General features: G+C 38.7%; 1 pseudogene; it reads left to right on the top strand.

Annotated features, from left to right (window-relative positions):
* The first annotated feature begins 15,801 nt into the window (after window positions 1–15,801).
* The window catches only part of LOC141552682 (cyclin-dependent kinase 2-interacting protein-like), a 107,740-nt pseudogene continuing 98,187 nt past the window's right edge, over window positions 15,802–25,354 (top strand).

The following is a 25,354-nucleotide window of genomic DNA, read 5'->3' as shown; positions in this document are numbered from 1 at the left end:
GTGCAGCTCCCAAATAGGCTTCCGGGATCTGGGTAACTCAGGGGGATGGTAATTTGTTTGTGCACATACCAATCAGCAAGTAGATTCATAAGCTCCTGTGGAGGAGAAATGGATCACTTGCTTTTGACTTTTATGCAGAGAGGTTGGCTCCTGGGATTTTGGAATAAATATTTGATCTTTAAAGATCATTTTGTTGCTTGTAGCCGTCAACTCAGCCAGGTTTTTAGTGTTTGTTTATAGTTTACACCATATGATTCAATAAACTCTGCCGGAGAAACATGTGCATAATTAAGTTTAAAAGCCAACCTCAACTCCACTACAGGACTTGCTCCTCAAATCATAGTTTATGCAACAAATTCTGTTTATTGCTACCAGGATCTCCACCCCACACTCACTGAATCAGCATTGTGGGAACTTTATAAGGAATTCCTCTGCTGCTGACTTGATAGCTGTCTTTTCTCCCTGATCTTGAGGCTCCGTGGGGAGAGTTCTTGTCATTTTACTTATTTCTAGAACCAGATTAAGACAAAACAAAACAAAACAAAAAAACCCTGACAGCACACCACCACCAGGTCTGCAATGAAAACAGCATCCTTTCTATGTATTTTTATCAGAATGCAGGAAACCTCCTATGAGTGGCAAGGAGGATTTTCATATTTTTTAATAGGCTGATAAATCAAAGGCACAGAACAGGCAAATCACTTATCACAAGGTTGACCAGTGAGAAAGGGAGAGAATATAGCGTAGACTCTAAACAAACTAGCTCTTCTGGAGGGAAACAGCTATATATATATATATATATATATATATATATATATATATATATATATATATATATATATATATATAATATTTGGCTGCCTTCATAGTGTACACTGGGGATAGCAGGAAAGCTCTTGCATCCTCCTGGTCATATCTCTCCTATCTAGATGCTGCAGTGCCTAAGACTTAACCATTGAAACAAGGATTCTAAACCATTTATGAGTGTGGGTGTGTGAGTGTAGGTGGGTAGGTGGGTGAGTGTGTATGAGAGAGAGAGAGAGAGAGAGAGAGAGAGAGAGAGAGAGAGAGAGAGAGAGAGAGAGAGAGAGAGAGAGAGAGAGATGAACTCTAGGTAAACTTATGGAATGCCATGGAATTTTTTAAAAATCCATAACAGATGAAATTTAATTAGAAGTTAGTGAAAAATGAAGATGTAACTATTTTTCCAATTCATATTTACAGATGCCCTGAAATCTATCACCAGATCCTAGATTAACAATCTATGCATTTGAGTGTTCCTTCTGAAGTAAGCATTTCTCTCCCAGCCTCCTCCACTTTTTAAAAGATGCTATCCTCTAGTTTGGATTAATTTATCAGATCTCTGTCTCAAGAGAACACAGTGAGGCAAGACTAGATGTAGAAGGGGGAAAAGGATATGGAAAGAAAGAAAATGATCCAGAAAGTGGATGCAAGGGACAACAGAAGGCAGCCTTCATTATCCTGGTAGCAAATTTCCAAGAGATGATTCTGATTGGGATCTTTAAATCAAAGCCTTAAAAGCAGGCAGAGAGAGGCAACTCTGGAGGACAATGGACTGTTTTTCTGTGACCTACAGAGTGGCTGCCATTTGCTTATTTTTTTGCAGGGAGGAGGATGGAAGGAATGGCAGTAATAGCCCTGGAGCTTCATGGGAATTTGCCCTGCTTGTTTTGTAGAGGTTATCCTGCCCTTCCCATACACCAGCAAGTGAGAACCGGGAGGCATTTGAAATGGAGAGGCAGAGCAGTCACCAAAGTGATTTGATGTAAATAGCTTACCCGTAACCCCAAATATATGCTGGGCAGGGAGTACACAGAGACTAATGCTGTTTATACTCGGTTTTAAAGGGAACATGAGCTTCAGTGTAATCTTGAGGGCAGGTATAATTTTCTCTCTTGCGCCCAGAGTTGGAAATTCAACCCTGGATTATTTTTTATATCTGTAATATTTCCACATGACTAATTGCATTTAGCAAAAAAGCTGACACCAGACAATTTCTTGGGCTCATTCACTACCGGATTTGCTAACACCCTAAATCATCCATCATCTCAAAAAAGTTGGCAGGTTGTGTTTATAAATAAATTAAATTAACAAGTGGATGCTTGCCTTGCTCTAAGGGATGTACAAATGCTGAAGTTTAGGGACTTGAATGTGCCATGTGGGCAAGATGAGGGTATATGCCATGTAGTTGGGCACCAGATTTGTTAAGGCTTTATCATTTTACTTACTCAAATAAGAGATTAATTCAAGTCATAGTTGGGAACCAGACAGATTCGATTAAATGAAGACTCCATCCCAATATGAAATAAGAAAAGATTTAAATAAACAAAAATAAAAACAATAGTTATATGTCACAGTGAGTACATTATCTTCTTTGAATCCCATGAAGACTTTGTGAGATGGCTATTATTATGCAGCAGTTTCTATTCCCATTTTGCAAATCAATAAACTCGGAGATTGTTACAAAGCTTGTATCAGAGACAAGACTTGAACCTTGATCTTGCTGACCTAAGATCTGTCAGTCTGTTATTCTAATCTGCTTCCTAACTCCTTGTTCCCCAAACATGTTGATGGCTTTTAAAGATGGACTATTATTTCTCCCCTTCCACATCCCAGCTGTTTTATTGACAAACTGAAAAGATGTAGAATGTAGAAAGATGTAGATGTAGTTGTTCTCTGGGATCTGCAGAAATCTCATGGGAAAAAGAAGATCTGTACTACTCGTAGGAAGAGAAAAAATACTAAAACATTTGTTCTTTTCCTAAAATACCAGTTTGGGCTATCACTAATAGAAACCATATGTTTTCTTCCTCTCTAAAGATGTGTTTTGGAGAGGCAGGTGGGGAAGGGAGAAGGTTACAGAGTAGGAGTAAACTCTCTTAACTTTAAGAACTTTGTTAAATGTCAAACAATTGCTCAAAAGGGTTGGGTCATTCCTCCTTTGTTTTTGAAGAGGCAATGATGTCATCTAGTGATATCTTGGCTATAAACTGGATTTAAATGAAGTAGAGTTGCACAAAGCTGTCAGGGCTCTTCAAGAATTTTCAAAGTCCAGTATCAGTAAAAATGGCCTTCCCATGGCCTGAGATGCAGTGATGACCTTGACATCCCATGCTCAAATGGGTAGAATCCTTGAGAAATCCTTTAATTTATTCTTTCGTCTCACCTAAACTTTCCAGAGGAATGGGTCTCTTTCCTAGCTTAAAAGACTTCCATAAAAAGAGAGGTTGCAGTTTTCTCAAAAATCTTAATTTTGAAGCTTTCATTTCAAGGGAGTATTTCTTTCTTTCTTTCTTTTTTAATCCCAATATATTAAGAAGTAGCTTCCTCTAATTCATTCTTATTTTATCCTCAGCTACAGCCTATGTGGGTGGTTCAGTGACAGGATTCTTGCCTAAAAGGCAAATCTCAGTTTATTTTCTCAGCTCAAGCTTTTACCATGTTTTGCTACATCCAAGTTCATCTCATCTTCCCTAACCTCTTCTCATTTTATTTGACTTTTGAATTCATGTTGTCAAGTGAAGCAAACAACAAATTTGGGCACAGAAGACCGAGGTTCAAATCTGCTATTTGTTACCTGTAACATATTGTGGGTCTCAACTTCCTCATCTGTAAAATGAAAGGGATTGCACCAGATAATCTCTAAGACATCTTCTAGTTCTAAAATTTATAATCCTATATTGAATTTACTTATTGCCAGCCATTAGACATTGTCCAATAATAAGAATTTGGTTAGTCATAAACTCATCAATTACACACGTCACCCAACACTTGGAGAAAATATCAATTTCTCTGTGGTTCTCAGAAATATGGAGATCTCTATTACTTAGTTCCACTCATTTTGTGGGTGAGAGTGACTGTCTCATTAATTCATGGAGTATGAGCTCCATGGATTAACTAATTATCTTCATAATTAATGCTCCTTCTCCCTTCACTGGCAAAACTCCACTTTCTTTCTGTTGTATCAAATTTCAGTGGCCCCTAAGCATGTGGAAAGGATATTTTGACATCCACCAAGCAAAGCATGAGTTGATTGTATACAGTGATTTGTTTATCATCCTAGAATCAAGAAGGAATACAATTTTAAAATAGATTAAATTATTGATCAGGCTACATGATTCTTTTACCTAAAATTTAGGGAGCCCAATTTAAAGTAGTTTCACACACACACACACACACACACACACACACACACACACACACACAAATACACACACTTTAGATGCTTAGATTCCTTTGCTCCCACCATCAGTTGCAAGTCTCCTTCATCTCATTTTCCCTGGAGGGCCAAAACATCCTCCATCTGCTTTTCCATTCACAATCTCCAGAAGGGTCAAAGGCTACTCACTAGGGAGCTCAGAAAGCAGAGTTGGCTCCTGCCGCCCCTGTTTTTCCACTCAATGTTCCATTGCACTTGCCAACCCTGTGATCCTGGTCTCCAACTGCTTCTTGGCAAGGCTGGCTTATTGGCTGGACCTTATGGCACTCTGATCCTTACTGCCTGTTAATCAGTATTAGAACAACAGAACTGAGTGAAGGGCAAGGCAAGCACAGACAGAAATTCCTCCAGCCATCATTCCCCCTTGCTCCCTCTATCTTGTAGCTCCACTCCTCCCATGCTCCCATCTTACATCACTTCCTGACTTCTCCTTTCTTTCATTTTTTAAAATTCTGTCCTGATACCTAAACCAGGTAGATCGAAAACTGAGAAAGAAAATTATAGACCAATCTCCTTAATGAATATTGATGCTAAAATCTTAAATAAGATATTAGCAAAAAGACTTCAGAAAATCATCTCCAGGATAATACACTATGACCAAGTAGGATTTATTCCAGGAATGCAGGGCTGGTTTATATTAGGAAAACTATTAATATAATTGACCATATTAATAATCAAATTAATAAGAACCATATGATCATCTCAATAGATGCAGAAAAAGCATTTGACAAAATCCAACATCCATTCCTACTCAAAACTCTTGAGAGTATAGGAATAAATGGACTATTCCTTAGAATAATCAGGAGCATATATTTAAGACCTTCAGTAAGCATAATATGCAATAGAAATAAACTGCAACCTTTCCCAGTAAGATCAGGAGTGAAACAAGGTTGCCCACTATCACCATTACTATTCAATATAGTACTAGAAACGCTAGCCTCTGCAATAAGAGCCGAGAAAGAGATTCAAGGAATTAGAATAGGAAATGAGGAAATCAAACTATCACTCTTTGCAGATGACATGATGGTATACTTAGAGAACCCCAAAGACTCTGCTAAAAAGCTACTAGAAATAATTCAAAATTTCAGCAAAGTGGCAGGATACAAAATAAATCCACATAAATCCTCGGCATTTTTATATATCACTAACAAAATGCAACAGCAAGAGATACAAAGAGAAATTCCATTCCAAACAAATGTTGAGAGTATAAAGTATTTGGGAATCCATCTACCAAAGAATAGTCAGGAATTATATGAGAAAAATTACAAAACACTTGCCACAAAATAAAATCAGATTTAAATAATTGGAAAGACATTCAGTGCTCTTGGATAGGCTGAGCGAATATAATAAAGATGACAATACTCCCCAAACTAATCTATTTATTTAGTGCTATACCAATCAGACTCCCAAGAAACTATTTTAATGACCTAGAAAAAATAACAACAAAATTCATATGGAAGAATAAAAGATCGAGAATTGCAAGGGAACTAATGAAAAAAAACTCAGAGGAAGGTGGTCTAAGTGTACCTGATCTAAAGCTATATTATATAGCAGCAGTCACCAAAACCACTTGGTACTGGCTAAGAAATAGACCGGTAGATCAGTGGAACAGATTAGATACAAAGGACAAAAAAGGGTACATCTATAGCAATCTAATATTTGACAAACCCAAAGATTCCAACATTAGGGATAAAAATTCATTATTTGGAAAAAACTGTTGGGAAAACTGGAAATTAGTATGGCAGAAATTAGATATGGATCCACACTTAACACCATATACCAAGATAAGATCAAAATGGTTCCATGATTTAGGCATAAAGAGGGAGATAATAAATAGATTAGAGGAACAGAGAATAGTCTACCTCTCAGACCTGTGGAGGAGGAAGGAATTTATGACCAGAGGAGAATTAGAGATCATTATTGATCACAAAATAGAAGATTTTGATTACATCAAACTAAAAAGTTTCTGTACAAATAATACTAATGCAAACAAGATTAGAAGGGAAGTAACAAATTGGGAAAATATTTTTAAAAGCAAAGGTTCTGACAAAGGTCTCATTTCCAAAATATATAGAGAACTGACCCTAATTTATAAGAAACCGAACCATTCTCCTATTGATAAATGGTCAAAGTATATGAACAGACAATTCTCAGAGGAAGAAATTGAAACTATATCCACTCACATGAAAGAGTGTTCCAAATCACTACTGATCAGAGAAATGCAAATTAAGACCACTCTGAGATACCACTACACACCTGTCAGATTGGCTAAGATGACAGGAACAAATAATGATGAATGTTGGAGGGGATGTGGGGAAACTGGGACACTAATACATTGTTGGTGGAGTTGTGAAAGAATCCAGCCATTCTGGAGAGCAATCTGGAATTATGCCCAAAAAGTTATCAAACTGTGCATACCCTTTGACCCAGCAGTGCTACTTCTGGGCTTATATCCCAAAGAAATACTGAGGAGGGGAAAGAGACATATATGTGCCAAAATGTTTGTGGCAGCTCTTTTTGTAGTAGCTAGAAACTGGAAGATGAATGGATGTCCATCAGTTGGAGAATGGTTGGGTAAATTATGCTATATGAAGGTTATGGAATATTATTGCTCTGTAAGAAATGACCAGCAGGAGGAATACAGAGAGGCTTGGAGAGACTTACATCAACTGATGCTGAGTGAAATGAGCAGAACCAGAAGATCACTGTACACTTCAACAACAATACTGTATGAGGATGTATTCTGATGGAAGTGGAAATCTTCAACATAAAGAAGATCCAACTCACTTCCAGTTGATCAATGATGGACAGAAATAACTACACTCAGAGAAGGAACACTGGGAAGTGAATGTAAATTGTTAGCACTAATATCTGTCTGCCCAGGTTGCATGTACCTTCGGATTCTAATGCTTATTGTGCAACAAGAAAATGGTATTCACACACATGTATTGTATCTAGGCTATATTGTAACACATGTAAAATGTATGGGATTGCCTGTCATCGGGAGGAGGGAATAGAGGGAGGGGGGGATAATTTGGAAAAATGAATACAAGGGATAATATTATAAATATATATATATATATATATATATATATATATATATATATATATATATATATATATATATATATATATATATATATATATATATATATATATATATATATTTATATATATATATATATATATATATATATATATATATATATATATATATATATATATATATAATAAATTATTAATTTAAAAAAAAATTCTGTCCTGGCTTCTTGGGCAGGGCAAACCTGAAACATGGGATGGATGGTTAATCAAGTGGGATTTGGGCATAATTTCTGTAGCATGAAAAATTATACACCTTTTCCCAATTACAAGTGTACATATTAGAATCTTGGGAGTTGAAAGAAATGTATATCCTTCCCTTTTCCAGATGTGGTTATTGAAATCCAAAATCACCCAAGGTTACACAGCAAATTAATAAGCAAAATTTTTTTCCCTAGAATGATAATTTTAGTTCTTTTAATCTTCTTCTAAAGGTCTTATTTTCTAACTCACTCTGTGAATTTTTTTTCTTTGTACTCTTTCTTAAGCTGTGATGCCCCAAAGTGGACTCTAAGAAGAGACTTACTAAGGAAATAACAATGAAACAACAGAGATCCCTGCCAGGATTATTGATTCTGCTCATTGATCTCAGCTCCAATACACGGTTTGCCAGTTTTGATATTTACATCTATATAAAAGAGTTTGAATTTCTTGGCTCTCCTCTTAAATCCACACTGCCAGTATTTCCTCTCTCCTCCCCCTGCCATCCCCAAACAGAAATGGCATGCTTCAGTGAATACTACAGCAGATGACCCAGACTCCCAGCTCCATGAAGTGAGTTAGAGACTGGTTCGGTGATACTTCATTCTGGCCTGAAGCATCTGGAGCTGCAGCAGAGCCCTTGATGTCTCCTCTGTCTTGTTTTTTTAGTTTGTTAATTCATCCTGTGTGCCTCTCCCCCATTCCTACATCCACCTCAATCTTAGAAATAGGTTTCAAAGAGATGCATGGAGAAAACAGCTGGTCTAGCCGAACAGATGCAATCTCTCCTAAATATCCATCATTTCTGGGACATGCTCATTCACATCCACAGCATCCACAAAAAAAGCCTGCGTTATACTTAGTTCTCTTTTCTGCACAGCCCTGTTCTCCTTGGATTTTATCAGTTCATCAGACTGGCATCTACAATGCAGTTACATTTATAAAATCTCCCAGTCCAGAGAGACCTAGGAACTAACCTGTTGTTTTCTGTCAGAAATGTCTTCACTATACTTTTTACACTAGCCCCAGTTGGGGCTTTTCCTCCTCTGTGTGTGTATAAAAGTGTTCTTAATTAATATAATTGATAAAATATTAACATATAATTTACACATGTATATTATGTTGTATATGTGTGTACATGCACATATAGTTTCAAACTTTTCTTACATATTTTACATATAGAACATTTTGAAACAGTATATAGATACATAGATGCATATAGACATAGACATATGTATGCATTCACACATGTGTGCGTGCATGTTCAAAGTTCCCACTGCCTCAGCTGGATCCTTTTGTCTGCCCTTACTGTATCGGTTTCTATGCAAGTTAAATTGGACAATGCATCACAGCTCCAGTGTCTGGTGCCCCGAAGATACTGTCATGCTTGCCATTTAGCATCATTGAAGAATCCAGGCCCTGCTAGTCCATCTTACAAATCATGACAGAGAGGACCATCTCAAGGAAAAACTGACAAAAGTAAGGTTTATCCTTCACATTGATTCATCTACCTTTCTGGACCCCATTTCATCATTTACAGAGCCTTTCTCAGGGTATTCCTGTTGTTTCTTGGGAGCTTTGTGTCCCCCCAGGTAGTATTTCACTTATCCTGGCCCTCTTGGTTAGAAATCCATAATATGGACTTTTCACTCTTCCTTCTCCATAACAAAAGCTAGTTGAGCCATGTTCAATTCTTGGGGTTCTTACTGTGGAACTGATGTTCATCTGTCATATTAATTCACCTGAGGATATTAATAAGCAGCGACCGTTTACCTTTTAGCTGAAATTTTAAACTTCAGTGACCTAGCAGAGATTCTCCTGCCTGAAGTGGAGAGAGGGGGCTTTCCTAGGATCCTTAAAATCCTGACAACTGTGGTCTTTCTTAGGTGGGTAAAGGATTGACAAGGACATTAGCTAACTTAATGAATATCTGTACAGGAATGATTAGTGGTCCCCTGATCTTTGTTAAAAGACTTCTAGCAATAAGAAAAGCTTCCTTTCAAGGCTGTCCATTCTATTTTAGTTTTAATTGTGAGTAACTTGGCTTCAATCAAGCCAAAATCTGCTTCTGCAATTATAACCCATTGTTCCTACATGTATTCTCTAGATTTAGGCAAAGCACCTTTTCTTCTTCTTTCCCATATCCATCCTTCAAAGCTAGCCATACATGAACATACATTAACAATCTTAATTCAACTAATTCTTATCTGGCATTTTGATGAGTCTCCTCCCAATTTTGGCTGCTTTCTTGTGAAAGCACTCCAGGCTTCCAGTATTCTCTCCAAACTATGATGTTATAGTCTAATGTGGCTCAGTTTGATAGGCAAAATAAACAAATCAAATAAAACAAAAAAACAAAAATAAGATCATGGAAACTATTGTGTGCCAGACATTGTGTGCTAAGCACTTTACAGATATCTTACTTAATCATCACAACAACCCTGTGAGTAGGTGCTGTTATTATCCCCATTTTAAACTGGAGGAAACTGAGGCAGCAATAGATTAAGTGATCCGTGATCTTCCTGAGTCCAGGCCCAGCCCTCTATTCACTGCAACATCTAGTTCCTTCAGAGTTCCAGAACTTGGATTTGAATCTCAATTTGGGGCATAGACAAAAAATAAAATAATCCCTGCTTTTAAGGAGCTTACATTTTACTATAGGATTTTGTAAGATGTACAAATGAATAAATACATAGTGATGGGTGGGATAATGAATATTAACAACTATTGGGATAAAAAAAAAAAAAAAGATGTGAGAGAGGAGACATCAGACTGAGCCTTGAAGGAAGCTTCAAAGTCCAGGAGTTGGAAGAATGGAGAATATTGCTGACACACAGTACAGTACACAGTACCGAGGTGGGAGATGGGATCTCATGTATAGGAAATAGCTTTGAAGGAATATTGACTGCATAAGAAAGAGTAATGAGAAGCAAATCTTAAAAGATAGGCTGGAATCTTTTGGGAAGAACTTTAAATACCAAACAGAGGAGTTTGCTTTGGTACCTACAAGCAATGGGGAGTCATTGAAGTTTCTTGTCTCAGGAGGACAATCGTAGTGATGTCACCAGAAAATATCAATGGCCCCTGAAGAAAAGAGCAAAAACTGTCCTCCCAAATGTGTCTCCTGGCACCATGTTTGCAATCAATGGGTCCCTTTCATACATATTTGCTGGTCATATGTGTCTCCTCCCTGCTTCTATTCCTTTCTCTTTTCCTTTCTTTCTTTTCCTTTCTTTCTTTCCTTTCTTCCTTTCTTCCTTCCTTCCTTCCTTCCTGCCTTCCTTTCTTTCTTTCTTTTTCTTTCTTTCTTCCTTCCTTCCTTCCTTCCTCGCTCCCTCCCTCCCTCCCTCCCTCCCTCCCTCCCTCTCTCTCTCTCTCTCTCTCTCTCTCTCTCTCTCTCTCTCTCTCTCTCTCTTCTTTCTTTCTTTCTTTCTTTCTTTCTTTCTTTCTTTCTTTCTTTCTTTCTTTCTTTCTTTCTTTCTTTCTTTCTTTCTTTTCTTTCTCCTTTCTCCCTTCTCTCTTTCTTTGTTTTTTCTTTGTTTATTTTTGTTTCTTTCTCTGCCTCTTTCTCCCTCTACACACAAACACACACATCCTTATCTATATGCATGTATCCATACATACATATAACATGTAAGTATGTCAGTACATGTATGTACACACACATGCATATATGTGCAGGGTGTGCCTTGGGTTTATTGAGAAGATGTGTAGATTTTTTTGCTAGTTTGTATTATGTTATTTCAAAAAATGTTTTTAATTTCAAAAGAAGTGCTGTATTAGCTATGGCAGAGATACAAAGTTTTGACACATTCTCTACCCTCAAGAAGTTTATAGTCTATGAATCAGAAGTCTTGAATTAAATTCTCAGCTCTGCTACTTGCTGTCTGTGTGAATTGTGACTAGTCACTTCTCTCTGGCTCTTAGATAACTCTTTTGTAAAATGAGAAGGTGGAACTCATTGATCTTTTAATTACCTTTGAGTTCTAGATCCTAGAAAATCTATGAATGCAAATGTATAGTGTACTAAACTGGACTGTACATTATACTGTTTACTCTTTCCTCACTTTCCCATTGAGTTCATTCTACATTTGAGTATTTGTAACATTTTAGGCTTAAATAAAATTTTCTGCCTCTCCATTACATGAAAGTGAGGCATGATTAACATTATTATATCCATTTTATAGACAAGGAAACAAGGATTCAGATTTATTGGTTTGTTTATTTAATTTCAATAGCTATTTCAGAAGACTGGCCCTGAAATTGAGCTATATATATCATCTTCATCACCATCACCATCACCATAATCATCATTGTAATTATCATCATTATCATTGTCATTATTATCATTATAATCATCAGTGAAATTTATGTAGTGCTTTACATTTTGATCCTCACAACAACCCTGTAAGACAAATTTTAACAATTATAACAATTATCTCTATTTTTCATATGAGCAAATGGAAATTCAGATAAGCTAAAGACTTCTCCAACATCACACAGCTAGGATGATTCAAATCTCCATCATATATATCATAGAAGGAAAAGGGCAGTTCCAGTTTTAGAGGTGGTTGCATTTTGGCTCTTGTTATATCTTTTTCAGTAAATATAATCTTTGTAAAACCTCAATGATGCTAACTGTCAACTCACTATTGTTAGGAGATAGAAAAGGGTAAATGATACTGGAGATTAATCCATTGGTAATGAATAAGGGGAGTTTGGTACAATAGCTTTAGATAAATCCGTTTCTTCCAAGGGTGTCCTAGAACCCCAAGGAAAGAAAGTAGCCAAGTCTAAAGATCTGACCTGTTAGTGAAGGTAGGAGGTAAATGTATAGTATACCTGGTATATAGCAGATGCTTAATAAATACTAGAACCTTCCTGGTAGTGAATCTTCAGATTAGGAGAAGAAGTCCAGGGTTTCACTACAATAGCATAATGCCTGATATATAGTATGTCCTTAATAAACATTTTTTTCTTGAATAATTTATTTTTATGTCCCAGGAAATGTTTCAGATTTTAGTTCTCCTTCCCAAAGCTACAGAATAAGGATCTCAGGTAGTCGAAAAAGAGGAAGCATAGAATCAGAGAATGTGGTTTTTTTGTTTGTTTGTTTTTGCTATTTTACATCTGAGAAGGGACCTTAGAGATCACTTAGTTCAATTCCCCCTTCAACTTGCAAATGAAGGAACTGAAGTTGGTATCAGAAATTGAGATGAGAATTCAGATCTACTGAGTTCTCAGTCCATTATTATTCCCATCATATCATATGTCTTGGTGAGGGGAAAACAAATCAAAAGAAGGAAAGAAGAAACAACAAAACAAAAAAGGGCCCAAATTTTCAAATAATGGGGCAGACAATTCTAGGATTTGTAATTCTGTGACAAAATGAACAGGAATATCTAGGTGGAATTCAGGGCCATTGCTTCTTAACGAATGACTACCTCACTTCTGTTATCTTTTGTCTGGGAAAGCTGCAGAACACTGTTTATGATGAGAATGACTAATTTCATACACAGTTTAACTAGGTGGTTCAATCAAACTGTTCTTTCCTATGAAATTTGATGGTGGGAAATGATTACCATATAAAAAAGGTTTCACTCTGTTTGATTGAGTGATTTCTATAAAGCGTCTATAGCATAATTTCATGGCTGTGAACGTTAATTTTGCAACAGCAGACTGTAATTGGGTTCTAAGGCAGGAGAAACAGAGTCTTGTCTCCCCGAGTTTTTGCCTCCCTGTTATGTGGAGTAGGGTGGGAGGTGTTGTGAGGAGAGGAGGGGGGAGGGGACAAAACTGATTGAATCTCTCTCCAATATGAATGTGCAGATAAAAAGTTTAACTTTCTGCTCTAAAAACTCACGCAGTGAGAAACAATAAATCGCCCTACCGATTTGCTTCTACAAGTATGGAGTAGCTTCAAGGAGGTCTCTGCTGAGCTCACTGGGACATTTATAAGGAAAAAAATCTTTTCTTGGATCTGAGGGAATATGATGATATTAAAGGGGAGTAAATTCAGGCACTGTAGTAGATGTTGATCCTTCTCAGGTGCCCTTTTCTCTGACCCTCTGTATTACACAGTTTGCAGTGATTTCCAGAGTGAAGGCCATTTTCTATTGTCTGGGCTATATAGGCCATAAAGCCGCAGGATTTAGAGCTAGAAGTGGGCTCTGGAATCATCTAGTTCTGGGCTTCTTAAATTTTTCCCACTCACTACCCCTTTTCTTCTGAGAAATTTTCACACAGGATGGGTATATAGGTATAGAAAATAGGTTATAGAAATCGCTGATAGTAAGTCACCATCTCTGACTCTCACATTCAGTTAGGTGATGTTGTGTAGAGCTGTGACCCATTTAATCTAGTCCCATCCTCTTGCTTTCCAGATGAAGAAACTGAGGTTCATCAAGAGAATGGAGGTGAATCTGGATAGATGCCCCGCAGGTATAAACATTAGCCAGGCTGTGGTTGAGCAGGACTTGGTTGCTTTGATTTATTCAGGAATTGTACATGATGGGATTTGAACTCAGGCTTTATTTTATCCAATATTTCCAGTTCTGAGGAAGTTTGTCGGCTAAAAAGACTCAGGTGTGCGACTACACAGGATTTTTAAAATCCACATATCTCCTGTTTACAGACTCAAGGAATCGGCTTCAGCCTAGTCAGCTAAGTAAAGTGAGATAGGTGAACACCTGTGTAGTACAATGGGAGAGAATTAGAGAGACCTCTTGTCCCCAAGCCCAAAACTGCTCTTTTACCATGCCTGGAGTACTACTATTAAAGCTGTGTTCCTTTAGATCTTAAAGGTTTATTGGTTCTTACCCTTTTAAATACAAACCCTGAGGGGAAGAAAGATCCTTATATTTTTAAGAGCTTCTTATTTGAAAAGGAATCTAGTAAAAGACTGAGGGGGTCAGAGTGGGAGGGAGGAAGGACGGAAGGAAAGGAGGGAGGGAGGAAGAAAGGGAGGGAGGGAGGGAGGAAAGGAGGGAGGGAGGAAAGGAGGGAGGGAGGAAGAAAGGAAAGGAGGGAGGGAGGAAAGGAGGGAGGGAGGAAAAAAGGGAGGGAGGGAGGAAGAAAGGAAAGGAGGGAGGGAGGAAGAAAGGAAAGGAGGGAGGGAGGGAGGAAAGGAGGGAGGGAGGAAGGAAAAGAGGGAGGGAGGAAGAAAGGGAGGGAGGGAGGGAGGAAGGGAAGGAGAGAGGAAGAAAAGGAGGGAGGGAGGAAGAAAAGGAGGGAGGAAGGAAAGGAGGGAGGGAGGGAGGAAGAGAGGGAGGGAGGAAGGTGGGGGGGCAGACCCCTTGGAGGGTTCCATCCAGGGCAGGGGAGTGGGGATCGGCGCCCCCTGGCGGTCGGCAGGGAAGTTGCCACTTGGTTGCGCTGGGAGCTTGGGCGCGCTGCCCCGGGCTGACCCCCGGGCCTCCCGCTCTGGACCAGACCCTAGTAAGGAGGCGACTTCCCGCCCTTTTGGATGAGCTGCTGCCCCTCCCCCCCCTCCTGGCTCCAGCATACACCTATCCAGCGGTCCCAGCCCCGCCGGCCCGCCCCGGCATCCCGCCCGTCGGTTGTCATTTTGGAAATGAATCGTGTAAACAAAACATTTTTTTATCTACTGTAGCCCTAATTGAATCGTCTTGCCGCATTGTTATGGAGAAACAAGGGTAATTTCCTGTCAGTTATTGAGCTATTTAGCAATTATTTCTTATCATTAGCTTGCAAATTCAAACAGCATCAAGTTCTGTTTGCGGAGTAGGGAGGCGCGGCTGTGGGGGAGCGTCGGGAGCAGGCCCGCCGGTTTGCCAGGTATTAGCGGTCCTCTCTGGGCTTTCCGGGCCGGCCTCCGCCTCCCCGCCGCCGCCCTGCCCCCCCCCCCCCGCCCGGGGCCCGGCCTTCCCGGGAGGGGGCGCTGCTTGTGGGTACCCCCCCGGCGGTGTTCATTCCCCTGCGTCCTCATCAGCTAATGGAACACGCGGACTCCGGCTGAGTGACGGACCGGGCGGGGAGCGCGGCCAGCGCGGGGGCTCTTCATCGGGGAGGCCGGTCACCGGGCCGGGTCAGAATGGCCTCGCCGTGGGGAGACAGACGAGTGCGGCTGTACATTCGCAAATGCCTTTCTTTTCTAGGCTGGTAAAGTCATTTCACCGTCTCACTGTCTGGACCATCGCCTGACGCACCAAGAAGCATTTAAAAATCTGTCTACATCCGGCCGCACCTAAGGCACGACTTAGCCCAGCAGCCTCCGCTCTCTGGGGTCCCAGGGGACAACGATGCGTCTCCGCCGGGCAAAGGGGAGGAGCCGACCCGCCAGCTTTTTCCCAGGTACATAGGGATCTAGGATAGGTGCACAGATCAAACATTTCCTGATAATCACGATTTTGTGACCCTTCCATTTAGTTACACAGCCCCATAGGGATATGAACCAGAGTTTGAGAAGCATTGATGAAAGGATGTTTAACCTTTATGTTCTCAGGGCCTAACAGACACTAGGGGCTTAACCAAGATTGGCAGGGGCCGCTAGGGGGCGCAATGCAGAGAGCGCCAGCCCTGATTCAGGAGGACCCGAGTTCAAATGTGGTCTCAGACACTTAACACTTCCTAGCTGTGTGACCCTGGGCCAGTCGCCTCTGGAAGGAAAAAGGCAGGGGGGGGGGTCACAAAGAGTCAAACACAACTGAAAATGCACCAGCAGGGCAGAAAAGTCTTAGGTAAACTTTGCATCCCTTCGTACACTGTAGATACTTATGCATACTTGTGAAACTTTAAATTAGGGGAAAACAGACTTTTTCTTATATGGATGTAGCTCAAAGCTGCCCTCTAAGGAATCATACACTTGGGAGCTAAAAGACCTTGAGAGATTTTTGTATCTTTTCTCCCTTTCAGAACAGAAGGGATTTTTTTCACGAGTTATTATCTCCCACGGGGTTGGGATGCACAGGAGCTACGTGAACAGTACAGCTGCACACAGTAAATGGGAAAGGTGAGCACCAGATAGGATGCCTGGCTCAGATGTGGTAGATATTTAGCCGGAGAAGAGGCGAGGACTGAACGGGAAAGGGCAAGGCTGATAGTTACCTGCAGAGAAATATATAAAGACTAGCGCTTCTTCAACTTTTTCCACTCAGAACCCCTTTTTGCGTGACCCCGAGTATATAGATATAAAGAATAGCTATATAAATCAAATACCGGCTGATAACGAAGTATAATTTCGCAACTCCCACATTTGCTCATGAGAGCCCAAGTGGGTTTGTCTAAGAAGCTGGGAGGTGGGTGACATCCCACTGGGCCTCAGAGGCAAACCAGGCACAGTAGTTGGAAGCTGCAGAGAATGTCACATTTCTGCTAGATGCGGACGTAACACCAAGAATTAGAGCTATCCAGATTGCCTTGCAAGGAGGGGAGCACCGGCTGCAGACTGGGAAGGTGCTGGATGGCCACTCACCAGGAACGTTGTAGAAGTGTGATTTGGATTTGATGCTTCAGAGATCTCTTCCAACCTGTGACTCTGATTTTTTCCCCATTAACTTAGCCCATATTTTCTTTCTGTCATTTCCCTTCTGCCTATGTAATCCAGGGCCATTTGTAACATGCCCTCCCGGCACTTACAATTACCAGTCTGTCCAAGGCCCAACAGAGTACCTTTGACCACTGACCTTTGCAGTGTCAACTCTACCCGGCTCGCCTCCTCTGAGGCCTTCAAAGGTTTCTGGCCACAATTTTTTGAATAGTACTTTAATAACCGGTAGTGCACTCAAGGACAACCACGTGTAATCTTAAAAGCCTTTATTATACCTACTCACATAATGCCCTGACTGACTTAGCACCTCTGGGTTCACCTTTCTCTTCTGCATAATGGGAGGGTTTGAACTAGTCTCTGAGCTCCCGTCTAAGATCTCAATCTCACCTCTCCACGTAAATAGACAAACAGACAAACAGACAGACATTTGTATGTTGTCTATCTAAGACAACATACAAATAAACTAAATATATAAATATAAATACATAAAAATACACATGTACATATATATGTATGTCACCTGAAAGTTTACAAATCATTTTACAAAAATCATTTCATTTGATTCTCATAACTACCCTAGGAGGTAGGTAGTATTATTATCCCCATTTTAAAGATGAGGAAACTGAGACACACTGTGGTAAAGTGACTTGTGCAAGATCATATAGAAATTCATATTTGTAGTCAAATTTGAACTCAGATTTTCTTGAATCCAAATCCAGCATTCTGTACACATCTTCATGGTGCTTGAAAGTTCCTTACACATGATTTTAAATATTAGGAAAGTGAGGTATAGAGAGATTAAATTACCGGCTTGTAATTACAGGGTGTCAGAGGATTTAAATCAATTCCTGATTCCAAGATTAGTACTTGAATTTTCATGTCTGATACATCAAATTCTACCCATAACATGCACTCATTCAGCAATGCTTTCTGGTAATTTCCTCAAGATTTTTTGTCTCCTTTTTAATTGTTCAAAGTTGGCTCAGTCACACCTGACTCTTGGGGATTTTCTTGGCAAAGATACTGGAGTGGTTTTGCCTTTTTCTTTTCCAGGTTATTTTGCAGAAGAGGGTTAAATGATTTGCCCAGCTAATAAGTATCCAAAATGAATCTTCCTGACCCTAGGGCCGGAGCTCTAACCATCTTGCCACTGAACTGTCTTTCTCTCATTATTTTCCTTTCCTTCTCATTCATTCCGAATTAAATTAGTAAGTTTTTGATTCTGGTTCAGAGGAGAAAATTCTGGAAAGATGGAGGAGTAGGTCAGTAAATTTCAACCTCTCCAGATTTCCCACACAAACAGGACAAATTCGTGCCTCAGAATGAATATAGACTGGTGAAACACAAAGAAAATTGGAGCATAAGAGGAGTCCACCTAGGATTAGCTAAAAAGACTGGAAGACAGACCATAGGACAGGATTTAATCTGTGTGAAATGAAAACGCCTCCAGGCTCACTCCGTGAGGCAGCCAGCTGGATCCATGGGGTAAGCGAAGTTCAGAGTGAGCCCCGAGCCTGAAGCACAGGAACTTTCACCTCCTAGACATCTGAGGAGTCCAGAGTCTGAGTTCCTCCCAGACTGAGAGAACCTTGGCTGATTGGGAATCTCAAATCCAGCTGTGCTACTGAGATTCTGCCCTGGGTGAGAAGGAACCAGCCCCTGGTAAATGCAGAGGAGGGGGGAAGGGATGCTGCTGGCTGTGAGCACTTAGAGGAGTGAGAAGCTCTTGGTTTGGACTTCTAGGTCATAGGGGAGAGCTGAAGTGAACCATCCCTTCACCTTAGAGGTACTTGTACTAATAAGTTCTCATTAAAAAAAAAAAAAAAAAAAAAAAAAAAAAAAAAAAAAAGCAGGCAAAGCAGAAAGAACCCAACCAGAGAACTTACTATGGGAACAGGGAAAACTGCAGTTCATCTTCAGAGGAGGATTCTAAAGTTAAAAAAAAAAAAAAAAAAAAAAAAAGACAACAAACATCTTCTACCCCAAAGAGTAATAATGTTAAGTGGCTTACTGGCCCAGCAAGAATTTATAGAACTAAAAAAAAAAAAAAAAAAAAAAAAAAAAAAAGACTTCAAAAATCAAATGACAGAGATTGAGGAAAACTTTTTAAAAGAGAACTATCCAAGGAAAACAAGATAATTATGAAAAAAAATATAACCAACTAGAAAGGGAGATACAGAGTTTTAAAGACAAAAGTAATTCTTTGAAAATTAGAATTGGGCAAGGGGAAGTCAGTGAAGTCATAAGACACCAAGAAGTAACAAAACAAAATATCAAGAATGAAAAAATTAAAATAGAGTGTAAAACATCTTATAATAAAAACAACAGATCTGGAGAACAAATCAAGAAAAGAAAATATAAGAATAATTGCACTACCAGAAAGCTGTGACCAAAAATAGAACCTAGACATGATATAAGTAACAATTAAAGATACAACTTAAAGGAAAAGTAGAAATAGAAAAAACCCACCAATCACCACCTCAAAGAAACCTTACATAAAAAACACGTAGGAATATCATTGTTACATTTTGAAACCCCCAGATGAAAGAGAAAATTTTGCAAGAAACAAACAACAGCAATGACAACAACAACAACAACAACAACAACAACAACAAAACACAATTCAAATATGCTGGTGCTACAATTAGAATTGTACAGGATTTATCAGTAGCTATAATAAAACACCTCAGGTCCTGAAATAATATATATCAGCAATCAAAAGAACTAGACCTGTGGCCAAAAATATCCATAATGTGGAAAGGAAAAGAAATTGATATTCAACAAACTTGCAAATTTTCAGATCTTTGTCTCAACCAAACCCAAACTTAATAGGAAATTTAACATATAAGAGCCAATTTTGAAAATTAGTTTTAAGAGATTCAACATGGACAAATTATTTGTTTTTACATGGAAATGTATTCCATATGTTTGAGATTGACATCAGTAATTGGGTTGCTCAAAAGAAAAATTGGAGCAGAATTGTTGAATATGATCTGACTTTATAAAGCAAAACTGTCTAGCAAAAGGTAAAAACAGTAATTATATTATACAAATGAGGTGTAAAGGAAAAAACAAATACAGAAACATTAGGGTGGGAGGGGGACTTGTATTTCTGAAACCCTACTCACATTGAGAATGGTTTAAATATAGAACACTACATACATACCACGAAGGGTTAGCATCCTCCAAAACCTATAAAGAAATAACGGGAGAGCAAATACCATAAAATGGGGTATAGAAGGGTGTAGATTGATGTCAGTGGGACAAGGTATGTAGATTAATGGGAAAGGGATAAAGAGGGGATGGAAAAGGATAGGGGAAAAGACAAGGGAAGGATCCATGGGAGGGAACAGGAGGTTAAATAATAGCAAGGCAAGTTAAGAAGTAGAGTTAAAGTAGAGTTATCAGAGATAGGAAAAAAAGATATATGGCAAACACTACAATAAGGATCAGGAGTAGAATTTATTAGAAAAAAAAAGTAGGGCTAGTAATCATCAATCTGAGACAAAGATAAATTTAAAGACTCAATCAAGAGAGAAATCTATATTATATGTCAGCCTATTAATATTGTTTTAGATGCATGTTTACTTATGTGTAAATGTGTATGTATGCACATGTGTCTGTATATATGGATTTGTATGCATATAGATATATGTATTGTGTGGGTGGGTGTGAATATATATGTATGTGTATATATATATATATATATATATATATATATATATATATATGTGTGTGTGTGTGTGTGTGTGTGTGTGTGTGTGTGTGTGTGTGTGTGTGTATACTTTGTATATATATAAATATATCTGTACTTAACTGTAGCATGCTTGGGGGAGGTGGGAGGTATGAAAGGGTGAAAAAAGAATAAAATTAAAAGTGCTCAACAGAACAAAAGAATAATGTATAAGAAGCAAAGAACGGATGGACAGTCATAAATATGATCTCTTCTATTATATATGCTTTCTTGAAATGGAAATTTATTGTTATATATTTTGAATCCTTTCTGATGTTCTACTGGATGCATGACAGTGTTTTCTTTTCCTTTTTTGTCTTTCTTTTTCTAATCTGTTTTTTTCTTATTTTCGATTTATTTTAACAAAAAAGTTATTTGATTCTGTCTATACTGGCCAAAAAAAATATAGCTAAGCTGGTGAACATCTTCAGTATATACAATAAATCCAGAATTATGTACATCAAAAGCCCCATTCTTCCTTTTTATCAAAAGCAATTTTTTGTTGCTGCATTTACCTAGATAATTAATTCAGTTGTACATTCTGTCAGCTTAATAATTCAGTACTTCACTGGATTCATCGTTATAATATTCCTGACAGGTTATAGGTATTCCTTCTACTAGTGCAATTAGTGAAACAAACAAGTATTTGTTAAATATTTACTATGTGCCAAGTTTTATCCTATGCACTGTCATGAGGATATAAAAAGCCTCTGACCTCAAAGTGATTATATTCTAAGTTCGAAAGGCCACATGAATAGAAACTGGAAAATTAAGAAGGGTGGGCAAAGAGGATAATCAGAATAGGGGTTGGGAGTAGGGGAACAGAGGTACCTGCAAAGGGGTGGGATAGCAAAGTGTGCCCAATCACAAATAGAACCAGGAGAGTTAAGAATCATTATCTCAAGGTCTTTCTCAGAATAGAGGCATGGAGAAGAATTCAGTAATGAAAGAGGAGGACAAATGGGTGAAGAGGAGTTTCAGGATGATAAAGGCACAGAGGCAGAAGGGTGTTCCAGGGTGAGATGATCACCAGTACTGGGGGGACTTCTGGAAGGAGAAGGCCCCTCAGATAAGGTGACTTGTGAAGAATCTTAAGCAGAATGAAGAATGGTAATGGGGGCATTGATTAAGACAAAGGCAGTGGGCAGAGAAAGAAGTAGATGGAAGAGATGGAATGGATGTCTCCAAGTCTGCCACTTTGGGGACTAGAAGAATGATACTGTCCTTGTCAGAATTAGGGAAGTTTTGAAGCGGGACCTTAATTTTTTTTTAGTTTATTGTTTACTTAAAACTTAAATACAAACAAACAAAAAAAAATAGAAAAAGCAAAAACACCCTCCACAAAACACACACACAAAAAATAAAAAATAGTTATATAAGCAGAAGAACATAAGGGAAAATTCAAAATATATAAAAATAAATTTCCATTTTAAGAAAGCATGTATCATAATAGACATCTTTACTTCTTTGTAGGTTTTCTTTTGTTCTTTGCTGTGCTGTGCCATATTTTGGGGGAGGGGTATATAATGAGTTCCATTTTGGATTTATAGAATTTGACATACTTATTGGACGTCCAAATAGAATTGTTCATTGGACAGTTAATAATATAGGGTTAGAATTCAGGAGAATCATTATGACTGGAGTTACAGCTTTGGGGGTGATAGTTGCTGTAATCACCAAAAGAGAGACAATAGAGAGAAGAAAAGAGGGGATGAGGGGAAAGGCCACACTCATAATAGAGATGATTGTCAGGCAAAGGAGATCAAAAAGGATCATGGTAACCAAAGAGAATAAAATAAGAAGAGGTTTTTGATAGTGTCGACATTTTGAGAAAAGTAATATAAGAATGAACTTTGAGAAAAGGAAACACTTGGGAAGAGCAGTTTCAGTTAAGGGATATTATTAGAAGCCAGATTTGCAAGACATTGAGAAATTGGAGGAGATGAGGAATTGGACACATGAGTTATAGACAACCATTGCTAGGAATCTGGCTGTGGTAGGGAGAGGAAATAAAGGTTGTAGCTTGGGGGAATGTCAGGGTATCCAAACTGTGGCCTGATGCTGAAATCCAGAAAGTCAAAAGTATTGCCAAGAGGAGAATGAAATCTGGCTGTGTTGGATCCCTGCCTAAGACAGAGGCATCTGGAGGAACTTAACCAAAGTGAAGGAATTTTTCAGGGTGAGATGGCCCCAGGAGTCAATGTATGTTTCTGAGTGAGACTGCAGCCGAGACATGCTGCCTGGGAAGTCAGAAGCACAGCTGGAAGGGGAATTATACTCCTATAAATCTTATATGCCTAGTTATTTACATGTAATTAGTATGTATGCTACTTGTTAGCAGGCACCATTAAAAAAAAAAAAAAAAACTTTCCTTTGTATCCTTCAGCTTTTAGCACAGTACCTGACATAATCAGTACTTAATAAATGCTTTCTGATTTGTTGTCTGTGAACTTAGACAACAGAAGAGATGTATACAATGTATACAAAAGGGATATTAAAGAATTAAAATAATAAATAATTTTAAAATAAAATACAACATGAGGTATGAGGGAAGAGGAGAAATGAGGTGACATTATCAGTTATCTATCTGCAAGTATTTTATCTTGCCAATTAGATGGTGCATTCATTAAGTTTGCTTGCTGTGTGCTCAGCATTGAGCTAAACCTATACTAGGAATACAAAGGAAAGGCACAGTCCCTGTCCTCAAGAGGCTTACTGTTCCAATAGGAAAGAAAATACAGTATAAATGAAAAGTGATCTCAAAGGAAAAGTAGTGGGGTACGTCTGGGGTGTGGGAAGAAAACTGTTAAAATATGTTGCAGAAGGTAGAATTTGAAGTGACTTGAAGGAAGACAGAAAAAGGACTGATTTCTATCCCACACCGTAAACAATCATATCAGATTGTAATAGATATTGATTTGATTGAGGGTCACAAATGGAAGGAATTTAAATTCTCATCAGGCTTTGACTCCCATCCTTTCAGCATATTTCTACATCTGAGCTTTCTAATGTAGTTATAACAGCCTTTGTTCACACCTTTATTGCTTTTTTGGGCTGCTGGCTACTACCACTAGAAATCCTGAGGTGATGGCCACTTCAATGAGAAAGCATCTCTAGAGAGTAAGGTTGCCAAGACTGCCTGGAGCCCACAGCACTCCTGTCACGTAGTGTCTTTCAGATGAGAATGACCCTCCATGGGTCTCTGTGAAGTATAGGAAGACAGAATCACAGTGTGAGTGCTGATGTGCTGGGTGAAAAGTGTGAAGTCTGCTGAGGTTTGGGAAATAGATGCAACTGCCTAGGATGGACATCTTCTTCCAAGTCTTTCCCTGGGGTAAAGAGCTTATAATGAATAACATGGATCTCTATAAGTACCTTTATAGTTCCATCATACATGCACACACACACACACACACGCACTAGTATAGGGGACAGTGTTTACAGGATGTACGCATATGTCTGTGTGTTTTTGCACAGTGATGTCTGGGAATGAGAAGAAAAAACAACCTGCAGACTAGTTTTTGCTTGATTTCACTTGAAAAAAGTAGTGGGATGGCTTATCCAAAGGGAGAGACAATTCGCACAATGATAATGGGATTATATGAGATAATCTTGGACAGAAGTTGGACTTTATGATGTAATCAAACATTTGATTTAGCCTCAACTTAGCCTATTCCCACTTAAAACACCACCCTCAAATAACAGTTGTCATATCTACGTAGGTTGCATGTGAGTCATATATACATGGTTAAATACTCAGAACATATGTCACAGAAATACCCCAACTATGGCTGACGTTATCACGAGTTTCTTACTCATAACTTTCTTTTAAGATTTAATTCCTTGAAAGATTCAACATTATTCTATAATCCTCTGATTATCAATATCAACTGGCATATAAATAACCATAGATGTCTGCTCCCTAGAGAGATTTGCCAATCTGTCAATCAGTATTTATTAAGTACCTATTATGTGCCAGTGACTACAGAGCCTTGGGGATTACAAAGAAAGAGTATCTTTTGTCTTCTTGTCCCTTTTTTAAAGGAATTCACAGTCTAAGGAAACACATGTGAACAGTATATACAGATATAATCCATACAGAATAACTTGGAAATAGTCAATAGAAGGAAGGAACTAGCATTAAGAGAAATTAAGAAAAGCTACCTGTAGAAGATGGGATTTTAGCTAGGACTTGAAGGAAGGTGAGGAGGTAGAAATAGAAGAAAGAACTTTTTAGACATGGGAAATAGACAATGAAAATGCCTGAAGTTTGGAGGTGGCCAGATTAGTATGAGGGACATCAAGGATACCAGTGTCAGTGGATTACAGAATACATGGAGAATAATAAGGAATAAGAAGACCAGAAAGAAGGAGGGTCAGTTGTGTAGGGCCATTTACCACTGTCATAAAAGATGTCTAGCTCCAGAGTCAATAACAAGAGAGGAATCCTCAGTAAATGATGAAGTCATCCAGAGGCACCTGTTACTGTATTTATTACTCTGGGTTGAAGGGATCAGGCCTAAGGACCCTAGACTATTTATGAAATCTATTACTTCACCAAGAAGTTTGACCT

Source organism: Sminthopsis crassicaudata, chromosome 2 (assembly GCF_048593235.1).
Source record: "Sminthopsis crassicaudata isolate SCR6 chromosome 2, ASM4859323v1, whole genome shotgun sequence".
Classification (NCBI taxonomy): Eukaryota; Metazoa; Chordata; class Mammalia; order Dasyuromorphia; family Dasyuridae; genus Sminthopsis; species Sminthopsis crassicaudata.
The sequence above is the reverse complement of the archived record's forward strand: the minus strand, read 5'-3'. Positions and strand labels throughout refer to the sequence as shown.